The sequence below is a fragment of the Bombus pascuorum genome, chromosome 6, assembly GCF_905332965.1.
Source record: "Bombus pascuorum chromosome 6, iyBomPasc1.1, whole genome shotgun sequence".
In the NCBI taxonomy this organism is placed as follows: Eukaryota; Metazoa; Arthropoda; class Insecta; order Hymenoptera; family Apidae; genus Bombus; species Bombus pascuorum.
In genome coordinates this window covers 10656965-10682833 of record NC_083493.1, presented here as the reverse complement: position 1 = coordinate 10682833, position 25869 = coordinate 10656965, and the positions used below count along the sequence as shown (strand labels likewise).

Here is a 25869-nt window from a genome sequence, read left to right as displayed (position 1 = left end):
AACATGCAAATTCAATAACGAGATGACGGAACGGTTTAAACGCGATACGGATGAGAACCGGCGACGAACAGGTTGGATACGAGAAGTTATTTGATCGTACAGGCGCAGTCGGAAACGATTTGTATTAAGAATTTATAGGCGCATTAGGTGCCATTATTTCTATCTAATAAATCGCTCGGAATTTTTCCCTCCTTTTTCGCCCTTTTCCCTCCCATGATCCGAAAACAATTGCGTATTTTGAAACGCGCAATAAGTATACACGGTAATCATACGTGGAATTTGTTCAGAGTATTTCGCGATTTTTGGGAAATTGAATTCTCCAACAACTTTTTAAAACACGACGTTGTGAAAAATCAGTCGAATATGGAAATTTATCGTGAAAAACAATTCCACTTAATTTAAGTGTAACGTATTGTTAAAGGTAGAATTTCAATCGGATATTCACTAGGTAGACCTTCTACATGATCTATTTACGCAATTCACTTCACTTCATCTGCGAGCATTGCAGTGGATCTGTCGATGATAGAAAGTATACGAGGAAAACAGAGGAAAGAGTCGAAAGGAAAGTAAGGCGAGGTGAAATACGAGATAACTTACCTTTGTCCCTGGTCTAAAGTTTAACGATAATTAACACAACTACTATCACTGCATAGTTAAATCTTCGCATGTGATATATCGGCGTGCCCATTACGCTATACAGTTCTCCACTTGAGTGTGAAGCTGACGTGCCTTCTTGTCGAACGTTTTCACAGTCCTGTATGGTTCAGATTACAATTAGGAAAAACAGGGACGAGCTCCGCTGACAGTGACGGTCAAACAATCGTCGCGAATTGGCAGCGAGCATATCGGAAATAGCATGGAGACAATGGATCGCGGAAGCTAGCGGCGAAAAGGGTGGCGCGCCATAGAAAAATATGTAACTTGTTGACACGGCCGATCCCTCTGGGTCGGAATGCTATTATGCAGTCAAATGAGATTGTGGCATATGCATGAGCCCGTTCCTCTAGATCTCCCTTCGTGCCTGCAGCCCTCTGCCTCGATTTCGCCCTATGTGTTCTCTTGCGCTACCTACCGTGCTCCTTGCCTGCCCCTCTATCCTCTCTACCTATCCTTTACCGGTCTTTTGCGAGGATTCGATGCCACCCGCAGTCTCGACCAACCCTTAACGATGCACCCAGGTATCGTTAGAACAGTGACAATTTATCCTCGCGACTTCGAAAGGCTCCTAAGTTGGGAGTAAGTTTACTTCCATACCAGTTTGAAACGAGGGTTACGCGATCAGGCCAATTCATTACCATAGGTTGTTGGAGTGTATCGAATGAGATCGTTGGGAAATCGTATTGCTTTAAATTAGGACGTGAAAATCTCGAGTTTTTACATTGTCGCGGAAATATTTGGAACAATTTTATTCTCGAAAGTATTCGTTTAATTGTCCTCTCATAGATTTACATCCTCTGATCTGGTCCCTGCAATATTTGTGTTCAATATCATACAAGCTTGCTAGGTAGTTTTATTGGTGAATCCAGTGGGTCCCGAATGAGAAACGGTTTCCTCTCTCTTCGTTTTCTCTTTCCCTACCTCTTGTTCCCTTTTTCTCCCGTGTCTTTTCTCTTTTTCTTCCATTAATTTCCTTCCTTTAATAATAATAATAATAATAATTTAGCAGCGTCACACACCTCCAGATGTCTAAATACTTGTCAAATCCATTCTGCATTCCTATGTTTCGAAATTTTCTCTTTGGAGGCTGTTGTTCAATCAAGGAAATCGGCGAATCCAATCGGTTTCCTGATTTCTTTGTGACAGACGCACTGTTGCGGGAACAAGGGTAAACAATGATTTATAAGACACGTAGAGTACGTGAAACGTCCAAAAACGTCGTTCGAGCGCGCACAAGGTAGGAAACATCGCGAGATGGAAAATCACATTTGCGTACACGCGTTCAGAAGGCAGACAGAGAACTAAGGCTAGGCAGAGAGAGAAGAGACTTGTCACCTCGCGGTTTCATTACGGCAATGTATCATTGCGACAGACTTATATTCTCAAACCGACGCATACACGTGTATCGGTATCCGCGAACATTATTTTATATTTATATGCACCAGCCTTGATAATTCATGGAATTTTCAATATCTTGAGAGAAACAAGCTCGATGGAGAGTCGCTGTTTTAACATTTCCGATGTCTAAACCGATTTATATTAATATCCAATTTATTTATATTAATATCCAAGTGAAATTGCATTTATCAAGGAAATATCATCTGCTACCGAAAACATGTCAGAGCGATTATAGCTTCGACGTTATACGCTTGTGCGTATTTTTATATTTTATATACAAACGTAAAACCATTGTTGAATTTTCTTCGATTGTTGCACTTCCAAAACCAAGAACTCATTTTTAAGTTTAAGCCACCCGAATTTTAACACGTCAAGTTGTTTTCAAAATCTTTTGCCATTGTTCATCGTATATATCCTTATTACGTAGCATGATGTTCGTTAATTAAAATACTTCAGAATATCTCGTATAATAATGTCGCCAGCCTTCACCAAGTCGTTAGTGGTTAGTAGTTTGTAGTAATAAGGTTAAACGATTCCACTTTACCATTGAGATACTTAATTGGAAAACGTGAAAATAGTGTCGTTTTCTCTGACCGGTGGCGAGTCTGGTGTCGCTGCGTCGAAATCGAAACTTCGATCGGCGGCGTATCTTTGTTCGTAGTAATGCTGGTAATTTTGGGAATTCCTAGTGAACAGGGAAGGGAGTATAGCAGAACGAGCAAGAAGTTGCTCGGCGATTCTCTAACCGTAGGCGACACGACGCCACGCAGCCGGTATTATCTGGCCGAGCGAGTCTGAAATCTTCGAGAGCCAAGACGATTCCCGCCGTCGATGACTTCGGGATTTCTACACGGCGTCTTTAGTATCCGTTGGCGAACCAATCTCTCCTGCTTGGGATTCATTCGATCTGTGGTCTATCGGAAACTTCTCATTCGAACGAGATCGAATTTATTCTCCCTGATCTATCCTCGCTCGTTGTTCCCGCTCATGAATCATCCTGTTTCTTTCAACCTTGGATGACGTTGTCATTAGCGCTGATTAACTTTGAAGAAGGTAAACGCTTCACCATACACTATTTGTCATAAAAAATGAAAGATTTTATAGAATTATCTGGTATATTGGGAAATATATACAATATTTGTTCCGAAGTAAGCGCACGGGCTAAAAATTCCATATTATCGAGATGCACGGGTACGCGAAGTTGGAATAGCATGGTGTATTTACAGTGAAATGATTCGCATTTAATTAATTGCTTTGCGATGTTACAATGGAATTCGAAAGCGGAAAATTGTCCATTTGCGTAACGAACGTATTTTGTCATCATATTTCCGACACATGATTCGAAATGCTATTTACCATACATTACATCATTTTTTTTTTTTCTTTATTTTTCAATAGCTACAAGTTGTATTGACTCATTGGATAATTGATACATTTACCGATGTCTAAATAGAGGAAACATTTTCCAACCGATCGATCGACTCACTCCTTTTCTCTCTACACTCGTGACAAAACCAAACGACAGTCGCCGCGAAAACAAAATGCGACAGACTCGTAGAGAAGTTTCCGGTTCGACACAACCCCACCGAACGTGCTACCGGAACTTGGAATCGAACGCCTTACAACTAGACGTTGTAAGGGAATAGAATAGACCCATCCACGTTTTCGATTCGCGAACGTTCATGTGAATATTTAATATAACGTAACGGAAGGAAAAACTTTGGAGTCCGATGTTCAATCGATATCATGTTGATAGAGGCTGATTACGTTCGCTGCGCGTTACACAACGCAACGAGACAGCAACACATTTTCGTCGGTCGTTTACAAATTGATTTGCTCGCCAGACAAATAGAGGTGCGCGTCGTTTATTCTCTTTCACGATTTACCGTTCGGTACATGGCTATGACCTCCCAGCTTTCCCGCCAGCGAGAATACATTACGCTACGAGTTCACCTGATCAGAAAGCCGACTGCGTCTGATTAGTCGATGAAAATACGAATCTCAAGAGATAGAGAGAAAGCCACGATGCACGGTACTAGCGGTACTAGCTTGTATACGGTGGCGAATACGTGCATATAAAAGGGTAAAAGGGGGATTGGCCTGGGATTCTAACCGAAGAGAATACCAATAGAGGTTTAACCCGCGCTAGCTATCCAAGCTAGTAAATTTACGGTCAGCGTCCAAGTGTTATTATGTCGACTGTTCGATTGTACAACATGCGAATATAGACTGTGACGAAATTTACGGTTGCTCGGGAATATACGGAAAGTAACATTGTCTCTGTGCAGCCTGGGAACGCCTCGTTTCTCATTCCACTATTTTTATCATATTCCTTCTGGTGCAATTTTGCTTCTCGTCAAGTTGAATCGAGTCGTGTTTTCACGATCGCGTACGCTTGCCACCGCTACGAAGATTGGATGGGTCGAAACTGTTGAGACACGAAGGGTTGCCTGAATTACAGAGGCACGGATAGATCCATCGGGAACGGAAAAACACTCCTCTCTCTCTCTTTCGTTTTCTGCGTCTCTTTTCGGTTGTAATTTAAACAATTAGGAGAGACAAGGGAACGGCGCGGTGAAAGAACTTGGCTCGCAGCACGGCCAACGCTCTTCTTTGATTATCGCGTCCCAAGTCATAAAGAACGCTGAATGTTTCTCGGGGGCAATTAAGAAAAGAAATTCTACAGAGTTTCCTGAATCTCGAGAATTTATAACACTTTCAGGAATTCTCATCCTTGAATGAAACAATTAGTTAATGTGGATGAATAAAAATGGAATATCGATACAAGATGGTGATCTTGGCGTTTGTTTGCCACTGTTTTATTCGGGCAATAAACGATTCGGCGAAATCCAGGAAGCAGGAGTTCCTGAAGTCACGATGGGGAAAATACGCGAAATAGGGGATGGAAAAGCTGGATCATCTCCGCGTAGTCGAGTCATTTCGTATATATAAGATCTTTGAGCCTGGGAGCTACGACGAATACGAGCGATATATCGCGATCTGTACGCCAGTTTACATCGCGATCTGCAAACGATGCGCATTACTTATGCAACAGCGTGTTCCGTCTCTTTGATTTGCTTCCGGCTGTCACTCGTTTTCATCCAACCTCGGGTTCAACCGTCACGTCTGCTCACCACTAGGATGAAGTAAATTTGCCTTGGTTAAAAAACTGCTTTCCTCTGTACTTGGAAGAGAAAATACATCGTAGAATATGGGAATATAGTGGTGACGTAGGAACGAGATAGGGTTTCGATTAATAGTCCTATCCAAAGGCGGATTAAAGATCGATAGTTCATAAATAAATAATCGGAGCGTTTTATGCCTCAAGCGCGTTTGTAAGCCCGGAATTCTATTATCTTGCATTTTATCGTAAGATAAAGAGCGTAACTGGATCGTAAAACGCGAATGGTAAATATACACTCGTGTATCATCGACTTTATTGGAGAAGCTCGATTTTTTCGTTACCGTTTTTGTCGCGTTTTTTGCAGATGATTCCTCTTGGAATATTTTTCCCGCTGCTTTGCTATCGGAACTCTCGAGTTCTTCAAAATGAGAAGAAATTCTCACGACCTGCGCTCCTTTTAAAGTACTCTTCTTTTTTCTGCAAAGATGGAGCAAGTTAAAAAAGTACATGCTTTTAGTTCTCGTAGACTCAAGAAACGCGCTCGTAAGGTTTTTAACTCAAAGGAAAACAAGCTCGCGCGGAAATACCGAGAATAAAAAACGCGAGCAAATTGACCCTATTAACGAACGTTTCGACACACTACACGGTGTATGATTTGTCGCTATATCCTGCGGGGCTGCGGTGAAAGAAAACGCGGTACACGCGCGAACGTGCAAAACACACAGACTGCGACGATAAATTAGGCGGTTGAATAATACCTATATACAGGCTCGTGAAGTAATAAAGCGGTATCGGTGTCGTGTCGGTCCGTTGCGAGGCTGCCAGTCGATTTCGCGAAAATCGATTATCGATATATCGTTTCATCCCCTATCCACCTTGCTCTCTCCATTCCTCTTTTGTCACTGTTTTTTCTTTTCTTCTTCATGGTACCTAGCTCTCTCTTGTTCGATCTCTCCACCCTTTCAGAAATATTTAGCCTTGCCTATACGCTGACATATAACTCACGTACATGTACACACACACACACACACACACACACACACACACACACACACACACACACACACACACACACACAAAACTAAATCAACAGAGTAATAATAGCGGTTGCAAGATAAGGATAGGACGAAAGTTGGCGAGCATAGTTGTACGACAGGTACGGTCGGGCTAGATGTACCGTGGGTGTACGAGTGGCAGAGGGTGTCTTGGTATTTGGCGCGTTGGAAAGTACGCAAAAGTTTACTGCTGATGGAGCGGCGCATTCTTCGATTCCAGGTTTACGGTCAAACGACGAAGCGGGAACGGCACTTGGCCCTGGGATCTTCGCCGTCCCTGGTACTTGCACGCTTGTCATTTCTCGAATACTGCCATTCTTCTCATGTCGTGGCGTCACTGTGACGCGAGTCGAACACACTCGCCTTTGAACACTGTTTCATGATATCCCAATACAAGAAACGATCTAAAAGGAATCGAGACATTTTTCGTCCCGAAAGAACTGCCGATGCGTTATTGCTTGCACTCTTCCCTTTCGCGTTTTCTGCTTGTCCGTTTGTACATTCACTCACCGTCCGGTGTCCCCGATTATACCCGTACGAATTTACCGCTTTGCGCGTAATAGCGTCCCAGACGATCGACAGAAATCGTCGTGTAGGAAGTGGTTGTACTATTCAGCCAGTTTTATTAAATTCGAAAGGAAACGTCTAGCGTAATCAACTTCGATCGACTCAATGCCTTGCGCGCTGCTTTTCTAAATACGTAGCTTCGATTCAATAGAATGGGACGATTTTTCCAATAGAGGCGACCTGCACAGGGCTAGATTGTTTTCCAAATAGGTTCGCCGTTTCGTTTCCGCGCGTACGAAAGGCCCGATAAGCGCAGCCGTGTAATCGTTAATTTTATCAATGTTACCGCGTAATCGACGCGGCACGGTAAACCGTGCCAGCTTGGCAATAACTCGACGATGTAAACCGGGCCATCCGTGGCGCGAGTGGGGCGTCGGTTTTGCACGAAGTCATGCTACACCAGCATCGCGTCCGGTGAAATATTAAAATGGCGACAACCGGGGCAGCGCAAAGTACGTTTGATGCAGCCGAGCAATTAACAGTTAAGAAGCGATGAACGCTTGAATGGAACCTTTTGAGTAGCGTACGTACTCAGCACCGTATATAATGCTAAATAATCGAGTGACGAATTTGCCTTGGTGCGAGATCCATCACTCGGGACTTTATCCGGCACGTTTGTTTTTAACGGTTACTGAGAAAAATAGGAATCCAGTCACGGACGAATACGGTTTGTCACGCGTTCGGATACGCGAGATCATTCACCAATAGCGGCAACAGAACGCAAGGTGAGCACAGAAATACCCTTACTGGTATTTTTCATCGAACTCGGTATCGTCGACGAAGATACCGTCGTTCGGTTTTTACGACGCCACCAATTGATTTCGAAACGGCGCTGCTCTTTTTTCTCGCCAGAAGCAACGCACAACCAACTTTTCACTCCCGTCGTTTTATTTATTCTCGATTACGCGGCTATCGCGGCGTTATATTTATGAATTTAATATCCAGCCACCGTTTTACGAACGTTCGTGTTACACGCGGAATAAAAATAAAATGTCACGAAAAAAGTACAACAGCCGAGCCGAAACGTTGGTGGTTGAAACGATTCGGGAGGAGGTACGTAGAGGGAAAGAAAAATAGACGATAAAAATAATGAACGATAACCACTATCGAGTTTGAACGATTCTAACGAACGACGTGATCGCACACATGGCTCTCCGCGTGTAAACTTAAAAATTTCAACGTGTTCCCAACTCCATATCCCCATTCATAGTTTAGAGTAGCTGGATGTAAAAAACTGTCGAGTTCTGGGTCTCACGGGCCGGGTCAATAGTTTCGCCTCTGTCAATGGTGGCTCGTTGACATCCGGTCTTTCGTCCGCGGGTAAAAGTCTCGTCCAACCACGTGGTGATTAACGCGGTTAATTTGTTGCAATTTGACGCGACGATTCCCCTCTTCGACCTTCCCGTTTTCATCCACCATTTTCCTCGCCACGATGGCCGCAGAACTTGGAGTCGAACCATTGTGTTCGTAAATAATTTACGAGTCGCGATTGTATCGGTCGTCGTTGACCAGTGGATCGAACGCATTGTTGGACGTCGCACTTAGTAGAAGAAGGGAGAGATCGGTCGTAGCGAAATGATCGAGCAAATCCGGTCGGACGTCTCAATTTTTAAACGAACGTAGGGTCGAACGGTGTCGTTCCCTCGGCCTATTGATCGCTGGAGTAAAAAAGATCGCCGAGAAGGCGAAGACCGATAGGCGTAAATGTACGATTAAATCGAAGCCAATGCCCGGATCGATTAAACGGAGAAGAACTAATGGAACCGGGACACCGGCCTGCAGTGCAGTGGATCGAGCACGGGTGTATTTAACTTGGCTGGATAATAGATTATTAAGCGGTCGATTCTCTTGGAAAATTTGTTCGGTGGTTTGCCAATGAAATATATAATTTAAATGTTCTCGAGAGATTAAACGTTTCTTTTTAAGTGAAATTTGATAAACTAGGCAGATGTGACGACACGATATACTGACAACGAGGCGTGAATTCACTACACGAATGATTGGAAATTGGCAGGCTGATTCGAGGCTCCTGCGATCTCGGATCGAGCGCTGGAAGAAAAAACTTTTCTGTTCCGTTTTCTTTTCTGTTCTCGGCGAGTTTTACGCTCAAGTATTTATTTTCTTTATATTAGCATCGCCGGGGTTTATCTCAGGACTGGGAAGGGAGAGGGGCGAGAAAAGACAGCGGAGCGCGGCGTAAAAACATTCCATTTAATAACGGCATCGCCGGTGAATATCAAGTACATTCCACCAATTTCTGAAAAATATTTTATAAAACGTGACAATCTAAAGGGCGAGCATTTCGATTCGGGTGCTCGTGGACAAATTGAACCTGCCATGAAAACCGAGTATCGCTTGACATTCCTTAAATATTCGTCGACCGAGACACCCAAGTGTTATTCACCATTGGATTCTCTAATTGCGAAACATTAATCCCTGTGTTCCAATTCCTTATGTAATGACGTGATGGTATCCCGTGGGAATCTCTTCTTCAGACTTGGGTTTGAACATAGGTTCCAAGTAGTATGATCTCTCTGGGATGTATGTACATGGAATGAATGTGTAAAGAGTAATGGTAGAAGTTAGTCGAGAGACAAAGGCAAAGGCAAAAGCAAAAGTAGAATCTACTCACGTAGCCGAACGAAAAAAGAGACAGAAACATGGAAACGATCGGCAAGAGAGGAAGGGTTTCCAGGTTCATCTTCGGCATTCCGCCCGTTTAAAATTAACTATCAAAACGTGCCTTCCTGTTCTTTTATCTTGCAGCTAAATACCTCGCCGTTTCGTTATTAATAACGAGACCAACGGCATAGTAAAAGTACGTGCACTATCTCAAAGTGAAATTCATAAAATCGTTTTTGTAATAAATTTTCACGGTGTAATCTCGCGTATTTAATATTGCACCTTTCGTACAACGAATGCTTGTTCTATTAATTGAACATATGTACGGTAGCAGTCGTGTTACGTCGTATTATAAATTCTCTTGCACCTATCATCGAGCATCGTTCGTTGCCTTTCCAGTCATCATTTTATTTACTCGTAAGTTAAACATTGATGTGAAACAATACATACGTGTCTGACAGCTGTTTTCTTGTTTTTTGCTTTTTCCAACCAGTTGTGACTCGCAAACGCCATTTTGGAAGTAAGGGACGATCCTTACCGTGTAACTAGAAACCTCGTGCGTGAGCTTAAGGAACGACCCGGGACGAAGACAGCCGCTTAATCCGTTTAATCCGGCTTACGAGAATACTACTGGTTATCGTGAAACCCCTCTTCGCATTACTTATACCGCTATCCAGCCGTTTTGAATATTCGCTACCAATCGTCTACTTCCGGTCGCTTTTACGGAAGGAGGAAACGACAAGGAACAAGGTAACACGATTCCATGTTCTTTTATCGATCAACTTCCTCTCACTAGATAGTGCTACACACACGCACCATAGAAATAGCAAGACCGTCTTGAATAATGCAATCCCCGAAATTTCTTTTCACCAGCGACGCATGACTTTCGATCGTTTCACCTTTTATCTTATTAGCAAACGCATTTTATCGGATCTCTTCTATTCTTTTGCATTCCGAGCACAGAACGGTATATTCTGATTTTCAATCTTTATGTTTTAGAAATTTCATAGAAAAAGTATTTACTAGTTGACTTATTCGATCCTTTGTTCTCTACTGGCGTTGCTATAGCGACATCAATACTCAAAGATTATTTCTACCGTATAAATAAATTTACAAATATTTGCAATTTATTCCCTTTCAAAATAAAATATCATATGTGCTCGTATTTCCAAAGGATGAAATTTACAACGAAAAATATTCATTAGCGATCCTTTGGTAACGTAATATTTAATACCATCAAAAACTGCGGTCAACGTCGAGAGGTCGATGTTAAAAAATTCAAGCCGTTAAGAGTGATAATCTTTTTTTGCAATGAACCATGATAGAGATCGTGATCCGTGCTGGGAACATAAATGTGCGACGAGTACCGCAACGCTAGCGCATTAAACGGTACAACAAATAACTTGCTAGACCGAATACATACATTCGCTTAATACAATTTAATACGTGTTTCCGACGCGATTAGCGTTCTCCTCGTAATTATTATTAGGACCAATACGTGATCCAATGCGCTGGTGACTGTTTAATGCAAATAGCCGACGTCCAATATCACGATGTGAGGCGGAAGATAAAACGTTAGGCTTCTTTGACCATCAAAGAGCCCTGGAATTCTGTCTAGTCTTGGAAAGGAGAAGGAGGGGAGTTGGAGAGGGTGAAGCGATTCGATCGGTCGTAGAGTGGAGATCCACAGGTTCAGGTGTCGTAAAGCTTGGTGCTTGCAAGCCTGTAAGATAGGCATTAGCATGCATAGGTTGGTGCGACGCATTTAGCAAACTCATCCCACCGGGCTACGCCATTCCGTTCTCGGTCTCTTGGCCTGTTCGAAGAGCTGGCTGGCCGACTTCTCGACTACGCGCCGGGGTAAGTTCACTCGAACGACGAACAGAAACTGTGAGGGATGAGTCGTAGCGTGCGCTTACAGTCGCGACACCCGGAGCACCGACAGGCTTTCCTTGCTTTTTGTCCTTCACTGGAGCTGGCTGGTTACTCGCTCAAGTATGCATAAATTTCACGCTTGTACACGTAGAAACGACGAGTATTTCCGTTCTCGCCTTCCTTCTCCTTTGGAACGCCGTTCTCGCCAGTTTATTAAAGGGGAAATATTTTGGAAGGGAACACGTCGAGTTTGCTTTTCGTTTTCCAGGTGAAAGTAATAACGACGAAAATTCCCGGATAGTCGAATACGTTTCTAACGTTTTAAAGCGATGTTTCATTTATAATGTATGGTAACTGGATATTCTGTACGGCTCTGGTAAAATGTGGTACATTTTGGATTCATGGGATGGGATACGGTAGTGTGTTTAGAACCTGGCAACTGATAGAAACACACAAGAAACACTCCGAGTTTGTAAAACTTAATACGAAGTGAAATAGATTCGTGGAAATAGACACGAGCTATCTTGAACGTATCGAGGCTATAGATGTAAATCACTTTGGACTCGCAAGAGTTAATTCGGATCGTCATGCACTTACGAGACTCGATATGCAAAGCACCAAATCGATGAGAGGCGTTCCAGGTTCGTGGAATCCGTTATAGATACCTTGAGAGTAGTGGATTTTGAACCTGCAAAATGTCGAAAGACCTCAGATATCGAAGGCCCAAGGACTTTGAGACCTTGAGGTTTCGAAGACCTTGAATTGTACAAAGCATGACCCCATTAGCAAAGAATTCCGTGAGTTTGCCACGATTTTCTTTGAAACCTGTAGACCTGTTCGCCTCGAGTATGGAGTTCACGTGTTCAGTATAATATTCGTGGAATCTTTCTGCTCTGATGTCATGAATATCAAATAGCTGTTGTATAGAATATTATGGTTTCGTAAGAGATTATTATTTTCTTCTCTGTGAAGTCTCTAATCATCTGTATCGATTTTCTCTAGCTCGAAGTCACCTTTGAAGTCTCCGTTTAAAGGAACGTTAATATTTAGCCAATTTCTTTCATCGATCTCTCCGCTGGTCTTTCTTCCCGTCATACAAAACTTTATTACTAGACCTATAGGGTCAATAGAATATCCATCTACGTTTCTTTCCTTCTACAAAAAAAAAAAAAAAAAAAAAAAAAAAAAAAAAAAAAAGAAATCGTTAACTTGGCTCGTTTCGATAAAAACAGAGAATCAAACAAACACGGTCGTTTTCTTCGTTCATTTACCTAAAACGAGCCACCTCGTCGTGTTCGGTTCTGTTAATTACCAGACAATACGAATCTCGTTTATCGTCTGCATCGTATATTTTCGTTGAACAGTGCACACAACGAAGACAGGCGGAATAAAGCGGAAAAATCATGCAGACGAGCAGCAATACGATAAATCAGAATCACGAAGCGATAAATCAACAAGTTTCTTTCGTTCTTGTTTTCCGTGCGATACACGTTCCGTCAAATGTCATCCGGCGAATAATTCGTAACATCGATCGTGAATATTCGAGTTGTAGGGATACAACGATGGAGACAGCAGCAGCTCATAAGGTTCTAGGAAGTGTAGCTGGGTAACATGTGCAAGATAATCCGAAACTGTTCCCCGTGGTGCCGTCTTAACCCAATTTCTCCGGCGTCTATCCTTACATCGGACCGCTTATTCACCATTTCGGCGAATACCCTCTCCCCTACATCCTTGTGCATAGCTACTCAATAACACTCCGGCTGACTACCGGTGTGCGGCTTTATCTTGCGGTTCGTGCAAACCATGGCCGATTAACTGGCCCGTTATGAATCTTCTCGTGGTTAACCACCTATTAGCTGACCGTGTACGCGAAAATTTTTTCGATTTCTCGCAAACGCTGTCAGAAACATATGAAGATTGATACGAAGTTTTGGAAACGGTTCTAACTATATAGGTAGTCGATTGGGCTGCGTCTGCGTCATTGACACAATTGCGTACCAGCAATATGGATATCCCCATATATAGTTTGATACACATAGAGTCTAGATGTTAAAGAGGAAAGTACATTCGGAATTATCTGTATAACGTAGAAAATTATATCATTCGTTAATAATTAGGTGTTTATTGATATTTATATATTAGCTCAGAAGTTACGTGCTCTTCGCGAATTTAATTATTAGACCGCGGACACCTATAGATTTATTGGAAAAACGTATAAATTGCGTGTGATGCGCGCAAACATAGAAATATTTACAGCAATGTTGTAGATGGATACGAACGTATAAGTTATTCAAAAGTCACATTGATTAACTCTGTTAATTGAAAGGTATAAGAAAGTGATCGCGTTACAAACCTTGTTTTTTAAATTTCACTTAGGGTCCACTATTATTTATGTTGTCTTCTTGTGATGAATGAATCTATAGGAGTGAGGAATTTGTTCCTTAAGAATTGAATATTAATCGTACACTTGTAATAAAATTGGAAAATTTGTAAAATATAGTGTAGTCCAGTTCGACGTTTAGAAGATTGTTTTAGATAATATTTAAAACTTCGTCTCTACTCCCTCAGTTACGTTCAGCAAAAGACGAACTTGCACAAATATTCGCAATCTAGTCCTACTCATTATCTCGTGACTCGTCATTCGCTTCAGCTCTTTGAACGTTTTCCGTTAACATTCGGGTTAATAGCCGCGCATTCGGAAAGATTTCCAGACACACAGTTAATTATCGGTGATACAAAGTTTCGCGATTGTTAGGAAGGGCGTGTGATATAAGGAACGAGACGTTATTAGGCAGTTATGGGTCCCTGTAGATGCATAGGTGCGTGTCCCAGCAAGTTGAGACGCTTGACTAGTGTTCTTACAATGGTATATGTGTTCACACGGTAGCACATGAAACTAAGCTATAGTATGTTAATAATGACCAGAGTCCGAATGGACTATCTACATAGAACCGCACTTGCATTACAAACTTCAAAGCTGAATAATTTTGCTGTTGGCGGTTTCCCTCCGATTTGAACTAATCTTCGCTTCGCTCTTCTGCTAATCGCAATCACTCGTCTCAGAGTGTTATACTTCATTCAGATCATTAATATATAATCAAAAGCTAAGAATACATTTCCATTGACTGCAATTTCTAAGCAATTTCTCGAATACCGAAAGAAACTAACGAATATCTGAATGAAATTTGATCGAAAAAAATCTCAGTAGACGAAAATCGTTTGGAAAGGAAATCTTGAGACAATTTTTTCCGAGGAAACATGAAGCAACTTCAGTGAATTGCGTATTTCAAGTTTAAGGAGTAATTATGCGTACAGCTGATTAAATAATCCAGTCGCGGGGAAAAGTTTTCCGCGAGGAACTGGGTTTACACGATTCCCACGGGTGTTTTTTGAACTTGTCACCCCTTTCCAAGTACCCGTGGGTCCTCCGTCCCAACGCTCACCCCCAAAGTTGCCGGAGAAACTTTCGAAAATAATTTGTTCGATCGTTCCTCTGTTCTATGGTTGTGAATCGTGGGACGCCCAACGTAGAAACGTCACGAACGCGTTGCAACTTTATCGTTCTGGCAGGATCTTCATTTTTAGGGCAGCTCCTTGGTCTTGTTTATGACGGCAACGTGACCTGCCCGAGTTTGTTGTTTGAATTAAGAATTTCTGTACATCGTCGAAACTACGGTCTGAATTTATACGCATGTTAAAAGTTTGAAATTTTCATTTCGAATTTCGCGGATTTGAAACTCGGATCTGTCTCAAAATGACAGTTCTAATGCATATCGTATCAGATCGCATGAATCGTTAAACAAATCTTCCGAGCAACTTGTATGAAATTTATAGACTAATTTTGATAGTGAGAATATTAACATTGTTCTCGGTGGAACGTGTTCAATGCTGCGAAATATATTCACTTGGCAACATTCTATAAATAATATAATTAGATAGAAATAATTTTAGTTCAAAGTATGCGAACAAAGAAAGAAGATATAAACGATACAGCAGTATCGAGCGCAGATTTTAATAATCAAGCGAGGATAGAATCCCAGTTATTAAACTTTTCATTTCGAATCCGTTGCATGCCCAACATGGAATCCCAAACATCGACCGATATATTCGATCTATCCAACCGACACGGTACTGCGTTCCATAAAAGCCAAAAATCCAAACTGCAGAATTTCGCCAATGAAATGGAACGAAACGTTGTTTCCAATCGGTGTTTTCCAATAAAAGTCACCGATAGAAGTGGTTAGCCGTTAATCCAGTCCGGCAAGATGATGGATCGACGCGGTGATGAATGCGAACGGCCGATCGACGGAAACGTTCGCGATCGGAAATTGTCACTTCCGGGGGACTAATGCCCTTCCGGCGAAGATAACGCCGGCTGTTACGTAACTTCGACCCTCCGAATAATCGAGTTCCCTGCGACTTTTCTGCAACCTCTGTCATATGAACGGCTGTTTAACGGATTGCGATGATAATTCTAACGTGTTTCGCGCCTCGTACTCGCCTAGCGTAGTTGCTAACCCTGCTCACGGGCATTAAATATTCATCGTGCCGGCAGATTTCGAACCCAGTCCCGTAGAAGTCCTGTATTTGCATTGGGTTACAGTCACTGCACGAATTAGAGAGCTCTACCACTCGGAACGTTTCAATTTCCGTTCGAGGAAGTTGTCTATAAGCACTTTGACCGTGCGTGCTTCTTAAAAGGGATGCTATTTACGTTTCCCATTTTATTTTACGTTTTCCCTTTTTATAAAAATAAATTGTATTTCTTGACTATTTCGGTGTAGATTTTAGCTCCGACGAGAATAATTTTTAAAGAATGAGATGAACTATTTTCGATTTTCTCCTGGTACCCGCGATAATGATTTTTAAATCGATGTAACGAATCATTATATGTAAGACTCAAACGTTGTATCTCGGCGAAACGTGTATTTCTCGTGGCTCTGTGGCCAAGCAACCTTTTGAAAGAAAAAGGCATACGCGACATATATATGTATGCAAACGCTTAAGGAAACGAAAACGCGTTTCACGAGGCGAGTTCAACAAATTGTTTCTCGCCTTTGACGGTGGCTAGCGGCCGGTGCTGTAAAGAACAAAACAATCAAGGAAAAAGGAGAGGAAAAAGAGGGGAAAGGAAAACAAAATGAAAGAAATAAGAGAAAAAAGCGAAGGAAGAGAAAACCAGGGGAAAAGAGGAAAAGAAGTAAGATTTACTAACGGCCATACATAAGCGGGTAGGGTAAGTCGGACTAGGTCGTAATTAAGGCAATTACCAGACACTCCAGCGTAGAAGGCGGCCGAGGGCCGCTTGAGTACTTCTCGCATGTACGGCTGGCACACACCTTATAATGTTGCAATTATGCGAACCAGCCGCGTAAACCGACGCTATTAAAACGTCGGCAATTAGTTTGACGTAAGAAGGTACACGCATCGTCACGATTGTAATTTATTGAAGAACCGTTAGACTACGTCTAACTTTGGAAGGGCTCGTTAGACAACGAGTTTGACGATGAAATCTTTTCCTAACCGAACCTAACTGAACCGATAGCGAAAAATTCACCGAGTCACTGTCGCAACAATTGCCTTTTGGAATCTCGCAAAAGAGCTAATACATGGTTTAAAATCGAAGTTTTAAAAGCTTCTCGCGCATCTCGTGCAGGGACATCGCGCTCGCAGTCAATTTAGAACAATCTCGGATAATTTTCGTACACGCCGTGTACGTTGGGCGAAACACGTTTGTTTGCTTTAATCCGGTTGCAGAGGAAATAGAGGAAGCGTGGCTTCTCTCGCGAAACGTTCCGGCGTTTTCTGCGGGAAGATCCTGTGAACGTCAGTCCGATAACGCGGCGCGCCATGCCGGGACGGTCGCTAATTGTTCGAGCAGCGCCACGATGAACAACAGAAATTAATAACGACAATCATGACGGCACGAAGCGAATGTTCGTTTCTAGAGTTGGAGTAGTGCGTTCTTCGTACTTACCCACATATAAGGATATGAATTCACGGAATGAATCGCTATTTACTAGCGTCTGTTACCGTACCTCGCACGCTTGTAGTCGCGGGCTAACGAGGTAATTGCTAAAGTTTATCTCGGCGAAGACAACAAAAATTAATTACACAGAGATAACTCGACGTTAGCGCTTCAACGTTCCCTTACTCTCCACTCTGTTCACTCGTTTGCGATCCGAGCTAGCATCTCAGATTATTCAGCTTCTAACTGTTTTATCATTGTAAGAAGGCTCCCGTGACAGCGGAAACTTAGAAACGAGAGAATTTAACAATTTCGCCGGATAAACAAATTCCTCGTGTAATTTCACGGAAACGATTCACATCGGAGGAGTCGTTTGATCGTTGAACCACGTCGAGATTCATCGAGTATACGTGACGTTCCGGCATTGTTCGCGGCAGCACGCCGCTTCGTTGGCAACTAAGCGCGCGTATCGCGCTACCGCTTAACCTTACGCGTCGCGTTAAGCCGTAATCAGGCAAGTTCATCTTTAGCTTGGCGTACAACAGGAATTAATTACAGGCGGGATAACTGGCCTCTCGTATATTGCGCAAGGCATCCCCTTCTTCCATTCTCCACCTCTCTCTTTACTCCTCTCCATCGCGTTCTTTGTACGCATTTACCTTCGAAACTACTTTCCAACCTGCTCGTTTCCACCGTGTCTTTGTCTTGTCGCGATGCGTAGAACGTTCATTGTCTTTGTCTGCGAGCTCGTGCCTCTAAGCCGTCTATTCTGCCTCTATTCTCCTACTGTCTTTCTTCCAACCCCTTCCTTTCCCTCTTTGCGGCTTTCTGTCTCCGTTAGTCCGGCCCTCATTTCCTCTTACAGACGTATGCTTACATGCACCTTTTTTCACTTCCCTTTTAGCGGCGTTGCTGGTCCTTCTTTGTACTTCTGTCCTCGTCGCCACAGGCATTATTTTCATCGCTTATTTCCGCACAAATAACCAGCAGCTTGACGTGGGCGCAAAAAAAACGGAGCGAGGAAAGAAAGAGACGGTGAAAAATAACTGAGAGGGAAAGGTGTTAGACGGAAATAGGAGAAAATAGAGAAGACTAGGTATACGCAATAATTACGCATTTTATCGAGCAAAGGATTCTTATCATTTAACGAGAATTTTTGTTGCATTTACTCTTATATGCAATAATTCGCATATTTCAAATTTCTATCATCGGAAATTCCTTAAAATATCTCTGATCTCCTTCGCAGAATTTAAAGATATTATTGTCCCTTGTTCTTGATATAAATCGCTTTGAGCTCACGTTTTCTTGCCGTCTGCTTTTTAATTATTCCTGCATCTCTTTCGTTTATCCGTTTATCAATTCATCGTTATGAAATCGAAATCGAATCACGTCCATAATTATCATCAATTATATGTATAGATATTGTTTCTATTTTAAATTCCTATTGCCTGAAATTTCATTTTCCTTTTTAATTCTTCAGAAGATTTTTCCGATATTCCTTATAGAATTTTAAAATATAATACGATTACGTAAAGTCGCTTGTTCTTGACATTGATACTTTTGTGTTCGCATTTCCTTTCCACATCTTTCCCAGTCTCTACTCCTTCTTTGTTCGCCTCGTTCGTTTATTAGTCCATCGTTATGACGCTATTAAATCACGCGAGCAATTAACATCGACAATTGGTAATTTGACTTATCGGCCTGTTATCTCTGGACCATATAACTATTTTCATTTGCGATTGTGCGGCCACAGACACGTTAAATTACGTTCCATTATATTCTTGCGACATAGTTATATTAATTACATTTACTTGGGTTTCAATTACTAGGAGCACACAACTAATTATTTCGCGACACAGGCTGCGATACGAAGCCCCGTTTAATAGTGCATATCAAATCGATAATTAAATGCCGGTCGTAACTCTATTGTGTACTTCCATTCTCGTATGTCCCTCTTATTTATTCGATCGTTTACTTCTATTAGTTGTATTGTTTTCTTGATACATCCCGCAAATTTCTCCTTCCGTCAAAACGATATTTTTCTCTAAATCGGTCTCGACTATTAGATCGGGTCGTAGGATAAATTTTCAGATTACGATAGAAATTGGAAAAAAGATATTCATCGTGTACGTAAAAACAGTAATCGTCAAGAAAATCCTATAAAGCGTACTATATCTCCACGCGTAGTCAGTCGATCTACGATCTAACGTACTAATCGGTTTTAAAGATTCCGAAACGAGTTGGCCAGCGTCATTCGTCGTCTACATATTGCGAGGATCGCGTTAAAAATTGCCAAGCTCGAAGGGAATGAAAATAATTTTCCCTTTAATTAATCGAGTATCGCGGCTAGCATCGTGAATTTTCTTGCACGATCGACCGTTCGCTACAGAGTTTGTCTCGTTTGCGCGAGTTTCGACGTCGTCGCTTTGCACGTATTAACTATTCGTTAGTAGCGTGGTACGTTCTGTAGCCTCATTAGCGAGCGCTACGTACAGGCGCGCACTGAATTACCGAGTACTCGCGGCTGTAATACAAATTGCATGAAAACTGCAACTGTTAGGCGCGCTTTGCAACCGGCACTTTGTTCGCCACAACGAAACACCGATGCCCAGCCCGGTAAACGTGGTCCCGCGTATAAGTTAACGACACGTCTCCACCAAAAATTTGCATACTGCTCGATTTTTCGGATTCAATTATCCCCCTTTCCTTTTCCTCCGCATGGTCCTCGCCACCATTTTGCAAAATTGCAAAGCCAGAGACAGAGAGGAAGAGGTAGACACACACACGCGCGCATAAGTATATATATATATATATATATATATATATATATATATATATATATATATATATATATATGTAGTAAGCTTTCAAGTACCAGTTTTCCTCGTATAAACGAAAATCGGGTTCCGATTTTAGCTTATATAATATCGTATCAAATTACCGTATACCTATATACGGTTGTTAATTCGGATAAGTTGATCACCAATTGATTTTCTTCCTTATTCGGCGTAATTAAATAACCATATCTGTTTTCGAGTCGTCAACGCGGCCAAAAATCGCAAAGAAGGGCTTCCTCTGGTATCTCGCGAATGTGATTACGTCGATTTTTGGGAAGGGACTTGAAAACAGGCACAGCGGCGATAGCCAATGAAATATGCAAGGGACAGTTTTATCGGGCAAAGTTGGTACGTTTGTCGGACGCGCGCCCAGCGGTCGGCGTTAATTCGACGGGCTACGAATTTATGGAGAAGAGCGGTTGCTCGTGAAACCGTGGCCTTTGAATCTTGGATGTTGCTCCTGTTACAGGACCCTTCTTCGCTAAACCATTTAGCTTTTACCTGGAAGAGCTGAAATAGTCGGCAAGCAGTCCAAATAGGAGGGAAAAAGAGTCGCGAAAAGGATGGTAGTAGCATCCCTCGGTGGGAAGAAAGCTCTTGCTCGAGAGAACTCAAACCCTCGAGCTCATTTGGCCCCCATCCCTAAGTCTCTCTCTCCCCCCCCTACTCCCTCTTTCACTTTTTCCTTTACCTATCTTTCTTACTCCCGTTCCTTCTTTGGCAAGGTTGGGAGCACAGAGGCAAGAATACCGCCTCAGAGTTTCGAAGCTTTTGCATATCGAGCGACGCTAAATCTCAGCCCTTTGCTTTTCGAACGTGTAGCTACCATGTAAAAGTAACAACTGGCGCGATATGGAAGATGCGAGCGGCCGGCGCGCTCCATGCAAGCGTTCAACATCCTGCGCTTATACGCTTTTGATGCGCGATTTTATAATAAGTCACGGTTTTTGCTACGCGTCACTTTCATGCATATACAAGAAGATTATCCATATATGCGTGTATACCAAGTTTAAAGGAAAGTTGGGAATTTCTTGGGAATATTATGAGGAATAAATATGTAATGGCGAGCGTTAATGATACATCATGGTGAATATGCAGCGAGTACGATATAAATTAGCAATCGATTAAATACTTAAGCTTCACATTCGAGCGATTCACGATACTCTAACAAATTTTAATACATTCCAACAACTGTCCGCATTATTCCTAATAATTCACAACATACCTTTTATATATACGGAAAAACATTTTTCCTTCTCTTCCTTCTTCCCTTAATTGCCGAAACCTGAATACGATCTTCTCCTCGTGATACTTTCTTTATCATAAACTTCACTGGAAATCACGATACTACGTGATATTTGTATATAATCCTAATCGCGACTAGCTGTTGTCATATCGCTAGTAGGCTTTCGATTTCATTCTTCAGCTCATCGTTCTATCGTACACCGAAGCCCTGTTAAGAAAAATCCATTCAATTTCTTTAACCGTATCAACCTCCATTCACCTTCAACCGTCGTACGACATCCGTAGAGTACCATTGAAGAGGATGTCGTGGTGAATCGTTTCGATGGTGCAACTTCTGGTTGCGACAGTACCCGGAGAGCGGAGCTCAGGCATGAGCCAAGGTGTCGGTTGTTTGGCTAGGGAGGTATTAGGTGCTATCTAACGCCTATGTGCGAGTTTGTTGAGACGAAGGCCTCTCTCCGTGTTTCCCCCAGTTACCACGTATCCATCCTGTGCTCGTGTTCCCTGTGTATGCGTATGTACTTGGCGAGGACTCGGTCGGGTATCGTACGATGGGGCGCGGGCGTTGGTGTGCACACGATTGGCGAACGTGTTTCCTTGTGCACGTGTGCTTGTCGCATACACGTAAATGTATCATACGCGTGTGTCCCGGGGCGCTGGCAATTTCCTTGTTGTTGTGTACATCGATAGTAACGGACCACGGGAACGGAGTCCCGTTACAGCTAACCTACTACGTTACAGCTAAGCTATGTGTATGTACGTTTTTGTACGTATATGTATTATGTACGTGTGTAGTACGTATGTGAGATGGATGCACGTACAGAGGTATACAAAGGCGGCAGTGGTTAACCTATCTGGTGGGGCGTGAATAGACTGTGCCATGGAGGCTACACGATGTCGGACAGCGCCTCTTGCTCGCCGACAAGAAAACGGCAGGGGTCGATGGTGGTAGGAGGCGCAGAATGTGGCTAGATGTCTTGGAAAGCTCGGCCGCGGTGAACAATCGGCTAGGAGTCGATTGGATAGGGGACATTCGGTCACCAATGTCATCGTCTGATGATTCTTCCTTTCACGGACTTTGGATTACACGAAGTCTACTACCCACAAGTAAATGGACAAATGTTTGTTATCGGTTTGTTCCAATTTTGGTTGGGAATAGAGACTTGTTTCATCGAAAGTTTGCTTTGGTTATAGAAGCACACCTTTCTTTTTAACTTTACCGTTAACTCCTCCGCAATGACAGCAATCGTATCCGCTATCTCAGACCAGACATCGGCCATTGTAATCACGCAATCGAGAGTAATCACGCGGTCATTGAGTTACACGTACAGGAATCTGTTGCAAGTTATGTTGTTTAATATCCATAGTATCCAATGAATAGGAACAAGTTATTAGTAGAGCTTTTGCGTACTAATTCATACCGAATCCATCCAATGATTTTCATTCGTGTAAAGCGAACAAAGTAAGATTGTGTAAGAATGGATTGACGCCATTCCGAGTCAATATACCTTTCATTCTCTTTGCTGTCATACCACGAGTCATTAAATCAAAAACGAGATTCTTCCTCGTGTTGCGAAGATTCGAACCACGCCCTGTCAATAACGCGAAGTCGATCGAGATGCATGGGGGCGACGGATGCTAGAAGGATGTCCAACATAAAAATCCCATGTGTCGCATAAAATCCGTCGACCGGCTCCTTGTTCGAATCGAAGTCGAAATCGGAACGCGAGTGACCTCCGCTTTATATTCCGCGTTGCGAACGCTGATGCAAGCGTTAGCTAGGTGTTCGGCCTCTCCTCGCTTCTCACCCTTGGGAGCCGAGATCTCCGTCCGTCTATCGGGCGAAACTGCAACGGGCAAACATAAACCGACTCTGATCCTCATCACTCTCCGGCTTGTTCGCAGGGTTTTATTCGCGTGTTGAACCGACTACACGGACGGACAGCTGAATCAGGCATTGTTACACATCGCTGGCGTTGGCCGGTTGTAAACGTCTTGTCCGGGTAATATCGAGAACATGGAAATGTGCACAAGTTTCGTACTGCCAGTCGCCGTTTCTCTGTTTACCGGCTTCGCGCGTCGACTTTAACACCCATATCTGCTTGAACTTTCAGATCCTATCGCAGGGCTTTCGACTTTGTAATTGTTTTGAATTTGGTAACCGCGTTTCAGCATGAGTTAACCAGCTTCGTAACGTTAGAAGTATTTTTTCACAAAGTATTCAAGGCGTTAATGAGCTTTTCGTTGGCGATACAGGAATTTTATATGGTTAGTTTGGTAGGTATAAAGTAGCCTAAATTTTGTAAAAAGTTTGCAGAACGTGCATAAAAATTTCGCGTTTAGGTTCTAGAATACCTAAATATGGTATGCTAAATTTAGTCAGTTAAATGGTGTCGATATTGTTTAGTCGATCAGTTGACGTTTCATTTCGGCGATGATCTAGAGGAATCTATTTCTCAGTTTTAAGAAAGCTTGTAAACGTCCTGCGAAGCTGTTACGTGTATTTTATAATTGTCTGTCATGAAAAGGTTTTTGTATATTATTAGTAAGGAATAATCGAGCTCGAGTATGTAACGATAAAAATAGACAATTATCGCATTGATTTCGAAAGCAACGATATGTACGTGATACAAAAACGCCACAGTTGTCCTCGAACTATTTCACAACGACTCTTATCTATAATATAAGGATTATTTTCTAAGGAATAACTTCCATGACAGCCACGAATCATGTGATCTTGCCGAACAACGTTGCTGTTAGACATTACAGCTGGAAGAAGGAAAACAGCGACTATACAGATAAACCGAACTGCGTTATTATTACGAACTAGTACAACAGTACACTAAATTCACAAGTTACCATCAGATTCCAAATGTAATCAAAGCTCGGCCTCAATGTTTTTTCGATCTGTAACGAACGATAACACCGTTGTCAAAAAAGCTTCCGGTCAAAAAAAAAAAAAGAGAGAGAGAGAGAGAAGAGTAGGATAACGAGGATCGTGTAGTGCTCAGTTTCCAGTCGTGGCTCAGAACGAAAGGGGTTGATTTACCGCGCGATGGGTTCGCTTTGAGAGGAAATCGACACGCGTCAACGTGTTCAGCCGCGTAATACTGATCAGAGATCGAATAACCGCGTTTAGGTGAGCGTCAAATTTAATCGCGACGCGAGCACTCGCAGCGCTACACCTCGAAAATCCACTATACCCTTATTCCGTGGCGTACACTCGTGTCCCAGGAACGGTTAGCGAACGAATAAAAAAAAGAAGAGAGAAAAATTAAAAAAAAAAAAGAAGAAAAAACGGAAAAAATGGAAAAAAGAGAGAAACGAAAGGAGTGGAACGAGCGCGAAAAACACTCGCGAATTATGCCGCGATGCAAAATGCGCGGTTCACCGCGCATAATTACGAGTGCACGACACACCGAGAACCGGAGTTCTGGAATTATTGCAGGGTCGAAACGAGTGCAACCACGCGCGTCTCTGAACGAGAGAGGCAAAAACACGATGGAGAAGACGAGAAGTTTCGGAGAAAGGGACAGAGGAGAGAGAGAGAGAGAGAGAGAGAGAGAGAGAGAAAGAGGAATAGGCAGAAGGGAAAAAAGTTATGGAGGGGCGTGAGCGACGAGGAAAGTAGGAAAATAATAATATTGAAGGCTTTTGAATTTCCGAACAATTATCTGCAGGGCACTCGTAAGGCCAAACAGTTTAAATCTAATAACGCCGCCACAACTCTCGTATCTTGCTACTTGCATCTCGTTATCATCACCCCTGTCCGCTCAACATCACCGCCACCCCTCTTGTCGTTTGTTATCCCGATCTTGAGAGCCACTTTGTCTTACTCTGGAACAGTCGTTTCGTTTACTCGGGATCTTTCTAGAAATCGTGATTGTAGAAAGTTCCGTGTAATCGTCATTTGGAACGATCCCGATTGCCGCTCAATGGGCAGTTAAACGGAAACCGAATATTAATAAACGCGAGTTCATTCGGTATTGTTTCACGGTTCTCTCGTTCCTTCCGTCATTTTATGTATCAACGTGGGTATCTGGATTTATAGCGGTAAAGCATAAAGCTTCTTTCATAATGACAAACGGCAATAGAAAAAACAGAAAAGGGCATCGCGTGATTGCAAGGGATAAAGTTTCGTTGGCAGAAAAAACGAAATATGGTGAAAAACGCGAGTATGGGAAACGGGTGACGGGGAATAAATAAACAAACAAGAAACACAGTGGTAATACCTGGGAGAAAGAAAAAAAAAAGATCCCTGCCAATGACAGTTCTGACACAGGATCGCGGATTCAATAATCCGCTGCTATTGAATGGCGAAAGCTGAAAATAAATACGCGAAGCTTTCCATCGATCGAAGTGGGCTTTGTCGAGCCACGATCCTTGCCTCGAGTAACACGTGCTCGGAAATGTCGAAAAGTGAACATTAAAAGAGGCCGCTTAAAATGTCATTCAATTTGAAGGGTCTCCGCTGGGGTGACAAGAGAATCATTCGGTCGTGTAACTCATTGGTCGGGTCGC

At 42.6% G+C, this 25869-nt stretch overlaps 1 protein-coding gene across 2 annotated transcripts in view; it reads left to right on the top strand.

The window, feature by feature from the left end:
• LOC132907822 (zeta-sarcoglycan) overlaps window positions 1–25869 on the top strand; it is a 187319-nt gene that overhangs the window by 31758 nt on the left and 129692 nt on the right. The window contains exon 2 of one of the 2 annotated variants that reach the window (XM_060961238.1): window positions 9917–10173. The exons of the other annotated variant lie outside the window; for it this stretch is intronic. The gene's annotated coding sequence lies outside the window, so the exon portion shown is untranslated. The remainder of the gene's footprint in view (window positions 1–9916; window positions 10174–25869) is intronic. 2 annotated transcript variants of the gene reach the window in all.